The 13,272-nt window shown below is 42.8% G+C and overlaps 1 pseudogene; it reads right to left on the bottom strand.

Moving 5' to 3' along the window:
- Positions 1-290: 290 nt before the first annotated feature.
- Positions 291-714, bottom strand: LOC125165639 (nuclear transport factor 2-like; annotated as a pseudogene).
- Positions 715-13,272: the final 12,558 nt, after the last annotated feature.

Here is a 13,272-nt window from a genome sequence, read left to right on the forward strand (position 1 = left end):
TGTAACATCTGAACAAATCAATATCTGGGCGATGAGGCAGCTGCTTTATCTTTCACTTTTTTGGGTTACTAGAGCAACTTGTCAGTAGATTAAAAAAAAAGGAAGAAGAAAACCTTTGCATTACTTGTCTTTCCGAGGCATGTACTGGAACAACACAAACTTCTGGCAGATGCACCTGGTCTGGCATGCAGACATCCCACACGACACCTGGGTAGTGTGCCCGGCTCCCTCTCCCACTGCAGGGCTCATTTAGGGATGGGATTTGGAGCATCTGCAGAATGCGAATAGTGTCAGGAAGAGGAGGGGGAGGAGACAGCAAGAGTGCCTGGCTGGGAGGGGGAGGAGGTCAGTTTGTGCAGGGCAAGCCTGATCATGCCATTGCTGCAAACCCAAGCGTCGTTGATGTTCTTTAATAGGAACGTGTGGTGGAACCCCACAATGGGGTCTCCACCGACCTTGAGCTGGCCCACAACCATGCTGATGATGCAGCTGTCCGGCACAGGATGATGGTCTTGCGCCACGATGCCGTGCTGGGTTTTCTGGAATGGAGGCTGGACAATTTCTCTACATGGCATCTTTCCCTAGGAATTGTTGTCCTTCCCGTGATGTGTCAATACAAATTGTGCCTAGTTGGAGTCTGTTGTTATCAACTAACTGGTAATAATTTCTAATGAAGCCAGATCCGGTCTGCTCCCAAATTGGCTTGTCTCCCATTCTGGAATGTCATCCGACCTCATTGAGACCTTCAGGATGGCTTCTCCTGTGACTTCCAAGAGGGTCGTTGACACATACATCATTTCCTACTTCACTCCAGTCGTCTGCAGGCTGACTGAGGCCAGGACCTTTGAGGAGCAGAAGTGACCTTGACCTTTCACCCACTGGGCTCCAGCCTTCACAGTCCCTCGGGTCTCCCAGGGGCTGGCTCCATGGCCATGGTGGCAGTCTCCTTGCACTTTTTCAGATAAACAAGGACGAAAACCCTAGGGGCAGCATGGTAGCTTGTCACTAATCTTTAGAGTAAATACAGAACACAGAGAGATGACTTCATGTCTGCACTTGTGGGTAAGTGGAACAGGAGAGAACCTCCAGCTGTACACACAATGATTCCAGTTTATCTTGTGTAAGAAGATAAACCTTTATTGCAAATACCTTTGGTGGGCTCATTTGCTATTTATCTCATTTCATTAGTTGCGAGACTGTATGCAGCCAGTTTTTCCTGGTGACCTTATGTGGAACATTTTGAACATGGAATCAACTAAAACTTTGGAATTTTCAGGACTGAGCTCTGTGTTGGTAATTAACGTAGCACTTACCATTGCATTCATAGGTTTTTTTTCCCCCTTTGGGTAGGACAGGATACAGCATATTTGGGGGTAGGGGAGATCTTTTCTCCCAACATGGAATATGTCAAATTTCCTTGTCCTCTGAGATGAAAATAATTTATGTACTGTGTATATTTGCAAATAAGACAGGAAGATTGCTTACTTCTATAGGGACTTGAAGGTAGCTTCAATATCATTTTCATTTTAAGAAAGTTGGGCAAGGGAGGTTGTGTTTATGAATACAAAGTTTTTGATAATACCATCTACACTATGGTGAGTGCACTAGGACATTTCAGGATTTGCTTCTTTGATGCTTTTAAATTACTTTCATCTAAGTGGAACCCTGCAAAGCTGTGAATGCCTCTTCATTGAAAGTATTAAAGCAGAGACATAAGTCTTGCTGTTGGAGATATCTTACATAGGATTCATGCCCAGTAGAATTCTACATTTCTAGGACTTCTAAAGCCCGTTCTTACACTGACATTCATGATCCAGTCCTTGAAGATGGACAAATGCACGTTCCGCAAAGTAGCCCAGGAATTGGAGGGAGAAAATGACCCTTCCATTTTGTTTTCCCCAGTTATCTGTGAACATACTTCACCTCTCTCTACAGGTCTCCCATTTTTTGGGGGGGGGGAATGCAGAAATGTTCATCTCCAGGCTTTTTGGATTCCTCTCTTATCAACAAATATAGCAAATGACTCTGTACATTTTTGATCAAATATTAGTAGGATGATAAAGTTTCTGAGATTTCTCTGCATTTTTTTCTTTGGGTAAGAATCAGCCTGAATCATGTCTCCCATTGAAAGGGTTACTGGGGCCTAAAACCATTCCGATCAGAATCACCATGGCTAGATAACAGAGATGCCAATTAATGCTGGCTGTAAAGGGGAACAGCAGGGTCCACCAGTCATATTCCCATATGGCACACAGGGACAATTAGATACATAGGCTGACATTTCATCTTTGGTATTTACATAATGCATACTATGGTGATTGATAGGAAGGAGGTACATAGATGTGACAGACTGACAGAGGATAAGGGCAGATGTCGTCCGTCTTTTTCATTATGATGACTATTTTAACGAACAGACCAACTCATTTCTGCAGACCATTAAATCATTTGACAGTATAAACATCTGGAGAATAGCCCTGGGGATTGGGTTTGTCAGGTGAGGGCTCTTGCTGGCAGGGAGGGGGCATGGGGCTTTTCTGGGGCTGCTGGTTCTGGGGAGAACCACAAGCTGCCCATCACGGAAAACCCTGCTTTTCTTGACATCAGGGGTTCAGGATGTGGAAAAGATGTGTGTCACTAAGACGGTATCCAGCTGAGAGCATGTTTCTGTCCTTTTACATTCTTTCAGGATTCTTCTCTCCAATGTCTGGCCTTTCCTGGTTTCCCTAGCTCTAAACCCGATTCATTGAATAACCTTGAGCAAATGACAACCTGTTTTAGATTCCTGTTTTCTCATCTGTGAAATGAGGATCCCTCTAATGCCCAGCTCTGTCTCCCAGGGGAATAACTGTTTCTGAAAAGCGTTTTGATCTTCATAGGGAAGGGTGTTCTACAGCAACACAGAATTATACTTGGTTCTGTACCACCCACAAGTTTAATTTCTGTGGTCCCAGCCTGACTCCATAAACAATCTAAGTGTTTCTTGCTGTGTGCGGGTAGTGACGCCCGAGAGGGGAAACCATTTAAGTTTCAATGTGAGCAGCATTTTTTGTCTTATCTTTGTTCCTCTAAGACAGGATTCTCAGCGTTGGGACTATCGGCATGTGGGGATGGACGGGTCATTGTTGTCACCAGCTCTTGCACGCATTGCCCACTCTTTACTAGAGAACAGTATCATCCTTTCCTTCTTTCCTGGGATGTGACGAGCAAAAATGCCCCCAGACATTGCCAAACGTCCTCTGGGCTGTACAGTCATTGTCTGTTGAGAAGCCCAGCTCAAAAACATGCTTGGATGGTCAACCCAGCAACTTGAGATGGGGTTGTGCTCGGATCTGGGCCTCGGCTGGTGCTCATAGAAAGTAGCTGGTGGCCTGCAAGGTTTGAAGCAGATTTCAGAAAGAGAAAAAAAATCCCATTTTTATATTTGAGTACAGTTAGTTACATGAGAGTCTTCCGGCATTTTGTCCCCCTAGATTGCTGCTGCCTGTCCCGGTAATGAGTGTAAACAGTGCGTGCTGGCCTCCGAGCTTTCCTCGGATGAGGAAGAAGGGAGGTGTTGGATCTATTTGAAGTCTACAGATTGAAAAGCAGACACGCAGTCTGGCTGTATGAGACACAGTCGCCCCCAGTAATGATTTTATATGGTTTCTTGGAAAAGCTTCCTGCTTCACAGTCACAGCCTAGGAGTGGGTTTTGCATCCAGCAAACATTCCATTGATTCTTCTTATATTCAGGGTGTCATAGCAAAGTGTGTGCCACAATGGGCTGACATAGTCTCTGCACATGATGCAATCATCGTCACTAAGTCATAAAACAACCGGAAGGATCCTGGCTTAAATAACTAAGACATAAAATATTGCATCTGTCGCAGGAGGCCAAAGAATGGAAAGGTATTTGGATATTTGGTTAATTATTCTACCTGGGAACTGAAAATGCTGGGAACTGAAAATGCTGGTGTGTGTGTGTGTGTGTGTGTGTGTGTGTGTGTGTGTGTATGTGTGTGTGTGTATTTAAAATCAGAATTAAATGTTAGTGGAAGAGGAATGTTTTTCTGAAAGAAGCCACATGTGTGAGAATTCAGACTCTTTTTCTACCCTCGTCAAAGAAAGTGCCACCATCACAAACCTGTGTCCAGGTTCTAACCTGGTTACCTGTGTCCAGGTAACTAACCCCTTCACCTTTCCAGGAAACAGATGTAGAACAAGGAGGTAGAAATAAATTCTGATAATCAGAAGAGATTCCAGAAAACCCATGTACTAGGATTTGTGTACTAATGGATCAATTAAATAATTAATGTCTTTACATCTATTTCAGCCCATCCATTCGACACCTTTCAGCTCCCAGGGAAGAGGAAGTTCTGGTTTGGGAAGCAGGCTCCGTGCTGCCTGGGCAGAGTCTATAATCTTGGGACCCAGGGTGTGGTCTAGACAGGGAGTGTGGGCTCCAGGTGGGCATATTTTCTTGGTTCTTGGATCCAGTAGCCTATGTGGGGTGGGACATGGCTGGGAGAGGAACAGTCTAAGGCCCTTTAAAGGTCAAAGCCCCGAGTTGGGATCCTTTTATCTACTTCTCTTGACAGTCGCCCTACTACTAGATTCTGGTTGAAATAAGACAGATGTAGTTGGCTTGGGTTAAATGAGTTAATGCACACAAACCATTAGGAAGAGTATCTGGCATATGTAGGCAATCTGTAGGTGTTAGCTGCACGTGCTGTGATTAACATTGAGGAGTTCAACCTAGGTTTTGGTTCCTGGTGTATTTTGGGTACACTTCCAAAAACCAGAGATAGCTTGAGAAAGGAAAAGTTAAAAAAATTTTTTTTTCCCAGCACTGTTCTCTTCTGATGGCTGTTCCATTGGCATAGTCTAGCATTTAAAGAGTGAAATTTGAGGTTTGAGCTTACAGGTTTGGGGTACCTTGATGAATCACTGAGGGCTTAGAATCACATCTATGGTCTGACATGCCATGCTCTTGGATTGGTGCTTCTGTCAATCAGATGATGGTGCCTACCACCTTACACTGGCCATTGTTGGACCATCTCACAAGTATTTAGCTTGGGCAGGGGAAGACAATAAAGACGGTGCGGATGGAAGACTCTCAATTCACCAACACTGCCAGAAAAACTACTCAAAGTATATCCTGTAAATGGTCGGTCGTCGTTGTTTACCTTTTAGAGATTGCCTGTGACTTTGTAGCTTAAAGTCAAACTGGTCAGGTACTCCAGAGGAATGGTTGCTTGCTTTTTTTTTTTTAATTAAAAAATTAAAGATTTCCAGCCATATGAGTTACTGATTCTGTTAGTCTTAGCCATCTGCTTTGGAATTCCTTGAAGAATATTGCTGGGCTACCTATGTCAAAAAACGCATGATAGATTGACTCATAGAACTTTAAAAGTGATGTGGCAAACTTTTCCCTCTTCATCACCTTTGCATCGTTGACCTCCACATGAATCCAGTCTGAGACTTGGCTGTGGACCTCTCTGAGTTAACAAATCATGGTGTAAAGTCAGGCTCATTTATGACTTCTGAACGCCAGCGATTCTGTCCAAAAGCCCGAAAATAGCAAAGGGCTCCAGAATGAATCATCCCCATTTATTTTAGGCTTTCAGTTTCTACTGAGCAACTTTTACAATTCAGTTCATCTAGTTGGGGAGAAGTCTAGCCAGTGGAGCTGTGATGAATCAGGGTCAGAAACTTGATGATGAAAAGGAGGGCTTGGTAAAAGCAAATTTTTAAATTTTAGGAACAAGATCAGCTTTCATTGTTGGGCTTAACTTGTGGCCATTCATGCAGTGAGTGGCAGGGCAGAAATTTAAGAGAGAGAGTGGTCCATCACTAAAAGCTGCAGGATTTATTTTATGCCATGCTGATGCATTTAATGTGATCTGAATCGGTTCTCTAGGAAGATAATTGTGTAGCAGCATAAAATGCATTCAAAACATGAACATATTTTTCTTCTAAAATAATAAGGTCATTTGCTAGGGAAACACTTGTTTTTTTTTTTTTTCCTCCTGTCCTTGATTCATTTCTCTTTAAACTGGTACTGCCTTTCTCCTTCCTCATTAATAAATCTCTTTGTTTCCTACAGAGGAGAATAAATAAACCCTTCCTTTCTGCCCACAGAAAAGCCTACTATGTATGTGTGTGTTTTCCACTCACTCTCATTTCTGATGAATTCACGAGCAGAAAGAACCCCGCATTACTGTCTTCTGTCAATCAGCTGAAAGGGAGCTGGGAGCTCACTCGTGTAAGCATCTGGGAGCGTGGCCACCCAAGTTTTAATACCTCCGCTTTATAGGGGTCCCGATAGAGTGAGCACTGTCAGCAGTTCCTCCAGAAAATAAGTCACTTAAAAACACCTCATATAGGGGAGCCTGGGCGGCTCAGTCAGTTAAGTGTCTGACTCTTGATTTCAGCTCAGCTCACGATCTCACAGTTTGTGAGTTCAAGCCCTGCATTGGGTTCTTTGCGGTCAGTGCAGTGGGATTCTCTTTCTCCCTCTTTCTCTGTTCTTGCCCCACTCATGCTCATGCTCGCTCGTTCTCTCTGTCTCTCAAAATAAATAAATGTTAGAAGATAATTAAATAAAAACCTCATATAATATTATGGTGTCTTGACATTAAAAATTAAACTGAGGCTCTTGACTCACAATTAAAACCCACTCAGAAAAAAAAATGTGTTCAGTGAATAGAGTTTTTCTTTGCGGAGATGATCTCCTTTGGGGGCATGTGGTTGTGGCTAGTTCTCTTGTGCTGACCGGGCATCTCAGAAATATCCCAGGTTCCTGGATTTTTCCTTTTCCCTCCATGTCTGCCTTGAACACATACCCATCTTTCTCTCTGTGCCCTCAGCACTGGTCTTTGTTTTTCAAGGTGACAGCCATCTAAGCTAAGTTACACTAACAGAATTTAGATCCAGGAAGACTCACCAGGGGTTCTAAGTCCACCCCTTCATTTTATAGAAAAGAGAATCAATTGCAAAAGAAGTTAAAGATGGTGTGCAAGATTTCACTGCTACTTAGAGAAAACCTTGACACTGGAGCCTGGGTTCAGGTCTGTGTTCTCTCTCTCTCTCTCTCTATTTATTTATTTATTAAGAGGGAGAGGGAGAGAGAGAGAGAAAGAGAGTGAGCGAGCAGGGGAGGGGCAGAGAGAGAGGGAGACAGAATCCCAAGCAGGCTCTGCACCATCAGTACAGAGCCTAGTGTGGGGCTTGAACTCATGAACCGTGAGATCATGACTGAGCCGAAGTCAAGAGTGGGACGCTTGACCGACAGAGCCACCCAGGCACTCCAGGTCTGCGTTCTCTTCATGGCACCTTCAACTTGTCTGATTTGCTTCTGGCTGCTAGTCCCCTTCCCAAGGACATTGGTATTCTAGAAGCTGAAGAAATGATTCAACAGCAACAATGTGAGAGACACTAGTGGGTTGGTGTGGATGCTCTTTTCGAAAAGAACTGATATTTTGGAGACCAGGCTTTTGGAAGCCTTCTGCTGCACACTCTTGGTGGGTCCTTATCTCGATCTCCGGTGAGCTTTGTGGGACCTGCCCACTCAGCTTTCTTCCAGTTAAATAATTACTGTCATTTAAACTTCCAGGCAATTAAAAACTAAATAAGGCAACATTTTCTTTCCAATTTTTCTTTGTTCCTCAAATTATTTATTAATTAAAAATACTTACTCTTGGTAGAAAATTTGAAGAATGCAGAAGAGTTGAAAGAAGAAGGTGTCACTCACTTTCTTGTTGAAACCAATCGCTGGTAACATGTAGGCATTTTGGCTTTGTTTTATTTTCATTGCTTTGCCAACTTAAAGATTAATGGTAATATTGTTCTTTCTTTTTCTTTTTTTTTTGACATTTTTTTCTGAATATAAAAACGTGCCTTTTATTAAAAAAAATTTTTATGTCTATTTATTTTTTGAGAGAGAGACAGAGCCTGAGTGGGGGAGGGGCAGAGAGAGAGAGAGAGAGAGAGGGAGGGAGTCACAGAATCTCAAGCTGGCTCCCGACTCTGGGCTGTCAGCACAGAGTCCGACGCGGGGCTCGAACACATGAACTGTGAGATCATGACCTGAGCTAAAGTTGGACGCTTAACTGACTGAGCCATCTAGGTGCCCTATAACATGGGCCTTTTAAAGGAAAACTGGAGAATGCAGATAAGTATAAAGAAGAAAATATATCATTAATAAGCTTGCACCTAGAGCTTGCCTGAGCGACACATTTCTTCCTAGCCTCTTAACAACAACAACAAAATCCATATTTCCAAATTTCACTTCATAATCAAAAATTAACCAGCGTAAAGCCAAAAGGAGTTACTGATACTTTTCTCTTGGGTAAGATGAAGACCTTCCAATTAGTTGCCAAAGTCTGTTTCAATTTGAGGTAAAGTTGGATACAGGTAAGCTTTCATTTCAAGAGGAGACTTCAGTCCAGGCTATCTCCTATATGAGTTCACACGTTAAAGCCTATGATGGGACATTCTGAACGTGGCAGAGGTGTGTTCTAAAATGTCTGGAATAATTGTAGCTTTTTTTCAGCTAAGTCTTTTATGTCCTTTTCAGAATGCCCAGAGACGTGGCAGGCAGGGTGTGTGGTCATGGGTGGCTTTCCGCAACGTATGACCCGAAGGGGTCTCTTACAGAAAGGATGCTCGTGGCTTGAGTGCATTACAGGGATGTGGCGCCATTACTGCTGGTCTCAGAGTGAGCACACTCTATTGCTAATCCCGAACACCAGCGTCTTATGTGTTCCCTCACTTTCCTCTGCCTACCTCTCTTCCTTCCAGCCAAGAGGACAAAGTGTAGTCTGAGAACACAGCCGCTCTCTCTTGTGGGGCCAGACCGATCGGCTCGCTCTTTTCCAGGTGCACATTTTGCTCAGCTTGTGCCTACCGACTGGGGTACGCTTGTTTATCTAATGGAAGCTTTCACAGCCTTCAAGACTACGTGATACTTCCTGCTCTTGCTCCCACCGGGCCATGTACTCTCTGAGCTCCAGTGGCAAATGCTCTCTCTGCTACTTATTTGACACTGATGTTTGCTGGGGGAAATACAATTCAGGATATGTGGGCATTGACCCTGTCTTTCTCCATGGAAAATCACGCATCCTCTACATATTTTCCCCATCTTCCAAAATTCCCAAAGACTGCATTGGAGTGGGGTGGAATCTCTGTTGTGTCCCCACTCCATACCACGGGGACAGCTGCAACAATTAACCCAACTCAATGACGGTCAAAACTCGTGCTCACTTTCCTCTACAAAAAGCTTGCTAGTTGCATCTTTCAGGCCAAGGGCATGAAGGGATGCTCTCCCAGACATCAGCGAGGCCCCTGTGTGGGCAGTGCCAGATATATCTCTCCTGGATGGGATGTCTTAGCCTTTCCTCTTGTTTCCATGCCAGCAGAAGGAGTGAGCTCTCTGTGAATCATGCTAGGGTAATAATCAACTGTCCCAAATGTTCTGAACAGTATGGACTCAGTGGGGACACTCCATCATTTTCAAAACGTGTGTGCATTTCCCGTCATCGCCCTGACAGCCATACCTCCTCCACTAAGTTGACTTTCTCTTTTCTCTGGTGAAGAAAGAAAAGCACTCTGGTCAAGTGTCAGTGACAGATAAAGTGAAGGGCAACATTTTCTGACATTTGCTGCCAGGATCACCAGACAAGTGACTTAGTCTAAGTCACCGGTGAATATTCCCTGATTGCTAAGAGAGGTTTGATGGGCCCTAGTATATTTGACATGTATGGTCTTTGACACATATCTCTTCTCCTCAAGAGTCAGAGGCATGAGCAGCCCTGGGTTTGGATGGTTGACTTTCAACTGATCTTGCAGTTCACCCTGAATATGCTTTTTTCCAAGTCTTTCTCTCTTTCCTTCCTTTCTTTCTTTCTTTCTTTCTTTCTTTCTTTCTTTCTTTCTTTCTTTCTTTTTCTTTCTGTATCATCCATCTATCTATTGTCTATCTATTCATCTCATCTGCCTCTTCATCTATTAAAAAAATTTTTTTTAATGTTTATTTATTTTTGACAGAGAGAGTGAGCATGAGTGGGGGAGGGGCAGAGAGAGAGGGAGACACAGAATCCGAAGCAGGCTCCAGGCTCCGAGCTGTCAGACGCGGGGCTCAAACTCACGGTGTGTGAGCTCATAACCTGAGCCAAAGTCGGACGCCCAACCGACTGAGCCAGCCAGGTGCCCCTCTTCATCTATTTTTAAATCCACTATTGGATTTATATAAATTCACCCCCAAAATGAAAGTATTGGTAAACATGTAGGCATGATCTGAATGCCTTAAAAATTGTCATTTTTGTTAAGTAAGGTTGAGATAGGAGCTTTAATTTCTAGTTTCATAAAACTGTAAATTCATTGCTCAGACCCTCTGTGACCTGGCTTCCTGAGCTTATATGTGAAATGGGCGATGCCTGCAGAATTTGTCAGGAGGAGTGAAACTGGCTTCTGTGAGTTCTTTCTTGTCACTTGTGGCCTACGTTGGGTTGAGGGCCAGCTGGTAAAACCAACTCCCGGCTCTGTTCACGAGTGTTTTATTTAATTTCGTTTTATAGTTTTAAAGACACTTCTTTGCCATAAGTGAAAAATTGGTCACTTAGAGTTCTTGAGCTTTATTTCAGTTGGGTGTTGAGTTGTAAATCTTTGTTTTTATAAACACGTGAGGGGTGCCTGGGTGGCTTGGTCCATTGAGCATCAGACTCTTGGTTTCGGCTCAGGCTGTGATCTTGCAATTTGTGAATTTGAGTCCCACATCGGGCTCTGTGCCATGTGGAGCCTGCTTGGGATTCTCACTTTCTCCCTGCCTCTGCTCCTCTCCCATGCGCGCGCTCTCTCTCTCTAGATAAATTAAGAAAAATAAAAATAAAACCAGTGAGATGGGCAGGGGGATATCCACACAACAGTTGTTAGGATATGTGGGTACACTGTAAGTGTCTGAGGACCTACAACAAATTGGTATTGAGGGTCAGAGAGCCAGCCAGAGAGGCGACCAGTAGTCTAGTGGTTTGGTCCATTGAAGTGGATGGATGGATCAGGTGGATAATCTGTCCAACATGGATGCTGAGTAGCCCTTCTCCCTTTGTGGCAATGGATCTGTAGCCCTTTTCCGTGGAATAGGGAGGAGTTTACCCCCATGATATACGTGATTGTTCCTACTCTTCAAACCTCAACCTTTCCTGAGACGGTGCAGAAGATGTTCACCTCTGTTAAAAACAAAACAAAACACATTCTGAATGTTGGAATTCTGATCTGTGTGACTAATCTAGGAATGTTTCAGGAGAAAATTCACTGGCCATTATTATTAAGAGTCCTGATACAAGGTGATTTTTATCCTTATTTATGTGGACATTAGCATGCTGACTTTTGTGTGTTGTTTTTTGTATCACAGCTTCACTGACATATTCTATGTACCGTGCACTTTGCCCATTTTAGGTGTGCCTTCAACGGCTTAGTGTATTTGCAGAGTTGTGCACCCCCCACTATCATTAATTTCAGAATGCTTTCATCATGCCGAGGAGGAGCCCTGTTCCTGTTCACAGTTACTCCTCATTGCCATCCCACCACCCACCCCAGCTCCTGCAACACTGGTTCACTTTATATCCCTATGCCTTTGTCTCTTCTGGACTTTTCTACAGATGGAGTTACCTAAAGTGTTTTTTTGTGACTGACTTCTTTCACGTGGTATAATGTCTTCAGGTTCACCAACTTTGTAGTATGTATTTATACCTTTCCTTTAAGTTTCACAGGATCACCTTGAATATTCATGTTGAGTTTCTGGTTTCATATAATCACACATACATAATCCTGTCTATTTCACCCCTCTCTAAGGTTTTTTTTTTTTTTTAGCTCTTTTAAAAATGTTTCATAATGTTATCTTGAAAGGTTTGAAAATAAGATTTAAAGAAAGTATCAGACTGGTCCCAGAATTACCCTTATTTATTTAATACCAAAATAATCATCTTCTAAAAATTTCTGTGGATTCGTTTCCCAATTTTCAGGTTTTTTTCTTTTACATTTATCTATATTCTTTTTAAGGCTGCAGTTTGAATTAGAAACACTTGCCTTCCCAGAGGAGTATTTGTATGCTTAGGTTACTTTAGAGGCTTCAGTGATTTAGGTTAAATTGAATAGTTTTCCAACTTTGGAGAGGTTATATCTCAACAGAACATGCCCGCTGACCCATTTAAGCCCACTCATCTGGAAGTTTTGGAGGCTTTTTCTTTCAAAGCAAGTAAATGGTTTGGAGATGAGAAAATTTCCCTTTCTAGTGGAATATTTTTCTTTTCTTAATTTTTTTTAATGTTTATTTATTTTGAGAGAGAGAGAGAGGGAGTGAGTGTAGAGGAGGGGCAGAGAGAGAGGGAGAGAGACAATCCCACGCGGGCTCTGAGCTGTCAGTACAGAACCCGATGTGAGGCTTGAACTCATGAACTGTGAGCTGATGTCAGTAGTCGGTCACTTACCTGACCGAGCCACCCAAGTGCCCTGTGGCATAGTTTTCTTTTTGTGGTTATCCCTCACTTGAAGGATGGCCATGGTACATGGAAGACGTGATAATCTTGATGACCCCAGACCTCGAAGAAAGACCTAAGATGTTTGGGACATTGCCTTTCTGATCCTCTTACCAGTTTTGGAAGACTATTATGTTATATCCAGCAGTGCGATTAAATGGCTATAGATGATGGGTAACCAACATACCAATGCTGATAGTTTATGAGAACAAATGCAATCTATTTATTCTTAGTTGTATCTGTTTTTATTTCTGTCCTTCCCATGTACCCACTGAGACGAACAGTGAATAGGTAGAACTTTATAGAAGAGGAAAAAATATCTCTGACCAAAGCCACACCTAACTATAGCTAAATCTAAAATTAGACCTGTTAAGAGCAGGCCAATTAAAATGGAAATCAGAGAAATGGAAAATTCTGATCATGAAGCCAGGTAAGCACAGAAAAAGCTTTCTTTGAAATTATTACAGGATGTAGAACAATTAAAATAAGGACCCAACATATTAGGGCCAGTTCTTAATTATATTAGCGTTGGAGAAATAATTAATAGGCATATATACATGCTGTGCAAGTTATCTTGTATGTAGTGATTTGTGGGCCCATTTAATTCACGGGGAGCCAGAGTTCATGGATCCACAGAAGGCTAAATTGTATTGCTTGGTATAAAATCTAATTGGGCAGTTTTAAAGTTTATGACCTCTGGCACAATATGCTTCCGGGAAATGAAAGAAGGATGTTCTGTTACTCAGAGATCATTTTACAGT

Source organism: Prionailurus viverrinus, chromosome B2, assembly GCF_022837055.1.
Source record: "Prionailurus viverrinus isolate Anna chromosome B2, UM_Priviv_1.0, whole genome shotgun sequence".
In the NCBI taxonomy this organism is placed as follows: Eukaryota; Metazoa; Chordata; class Mammalia; order Carnivora; family Felidae; genus Prionailurus; species Prionailurus viverrinus.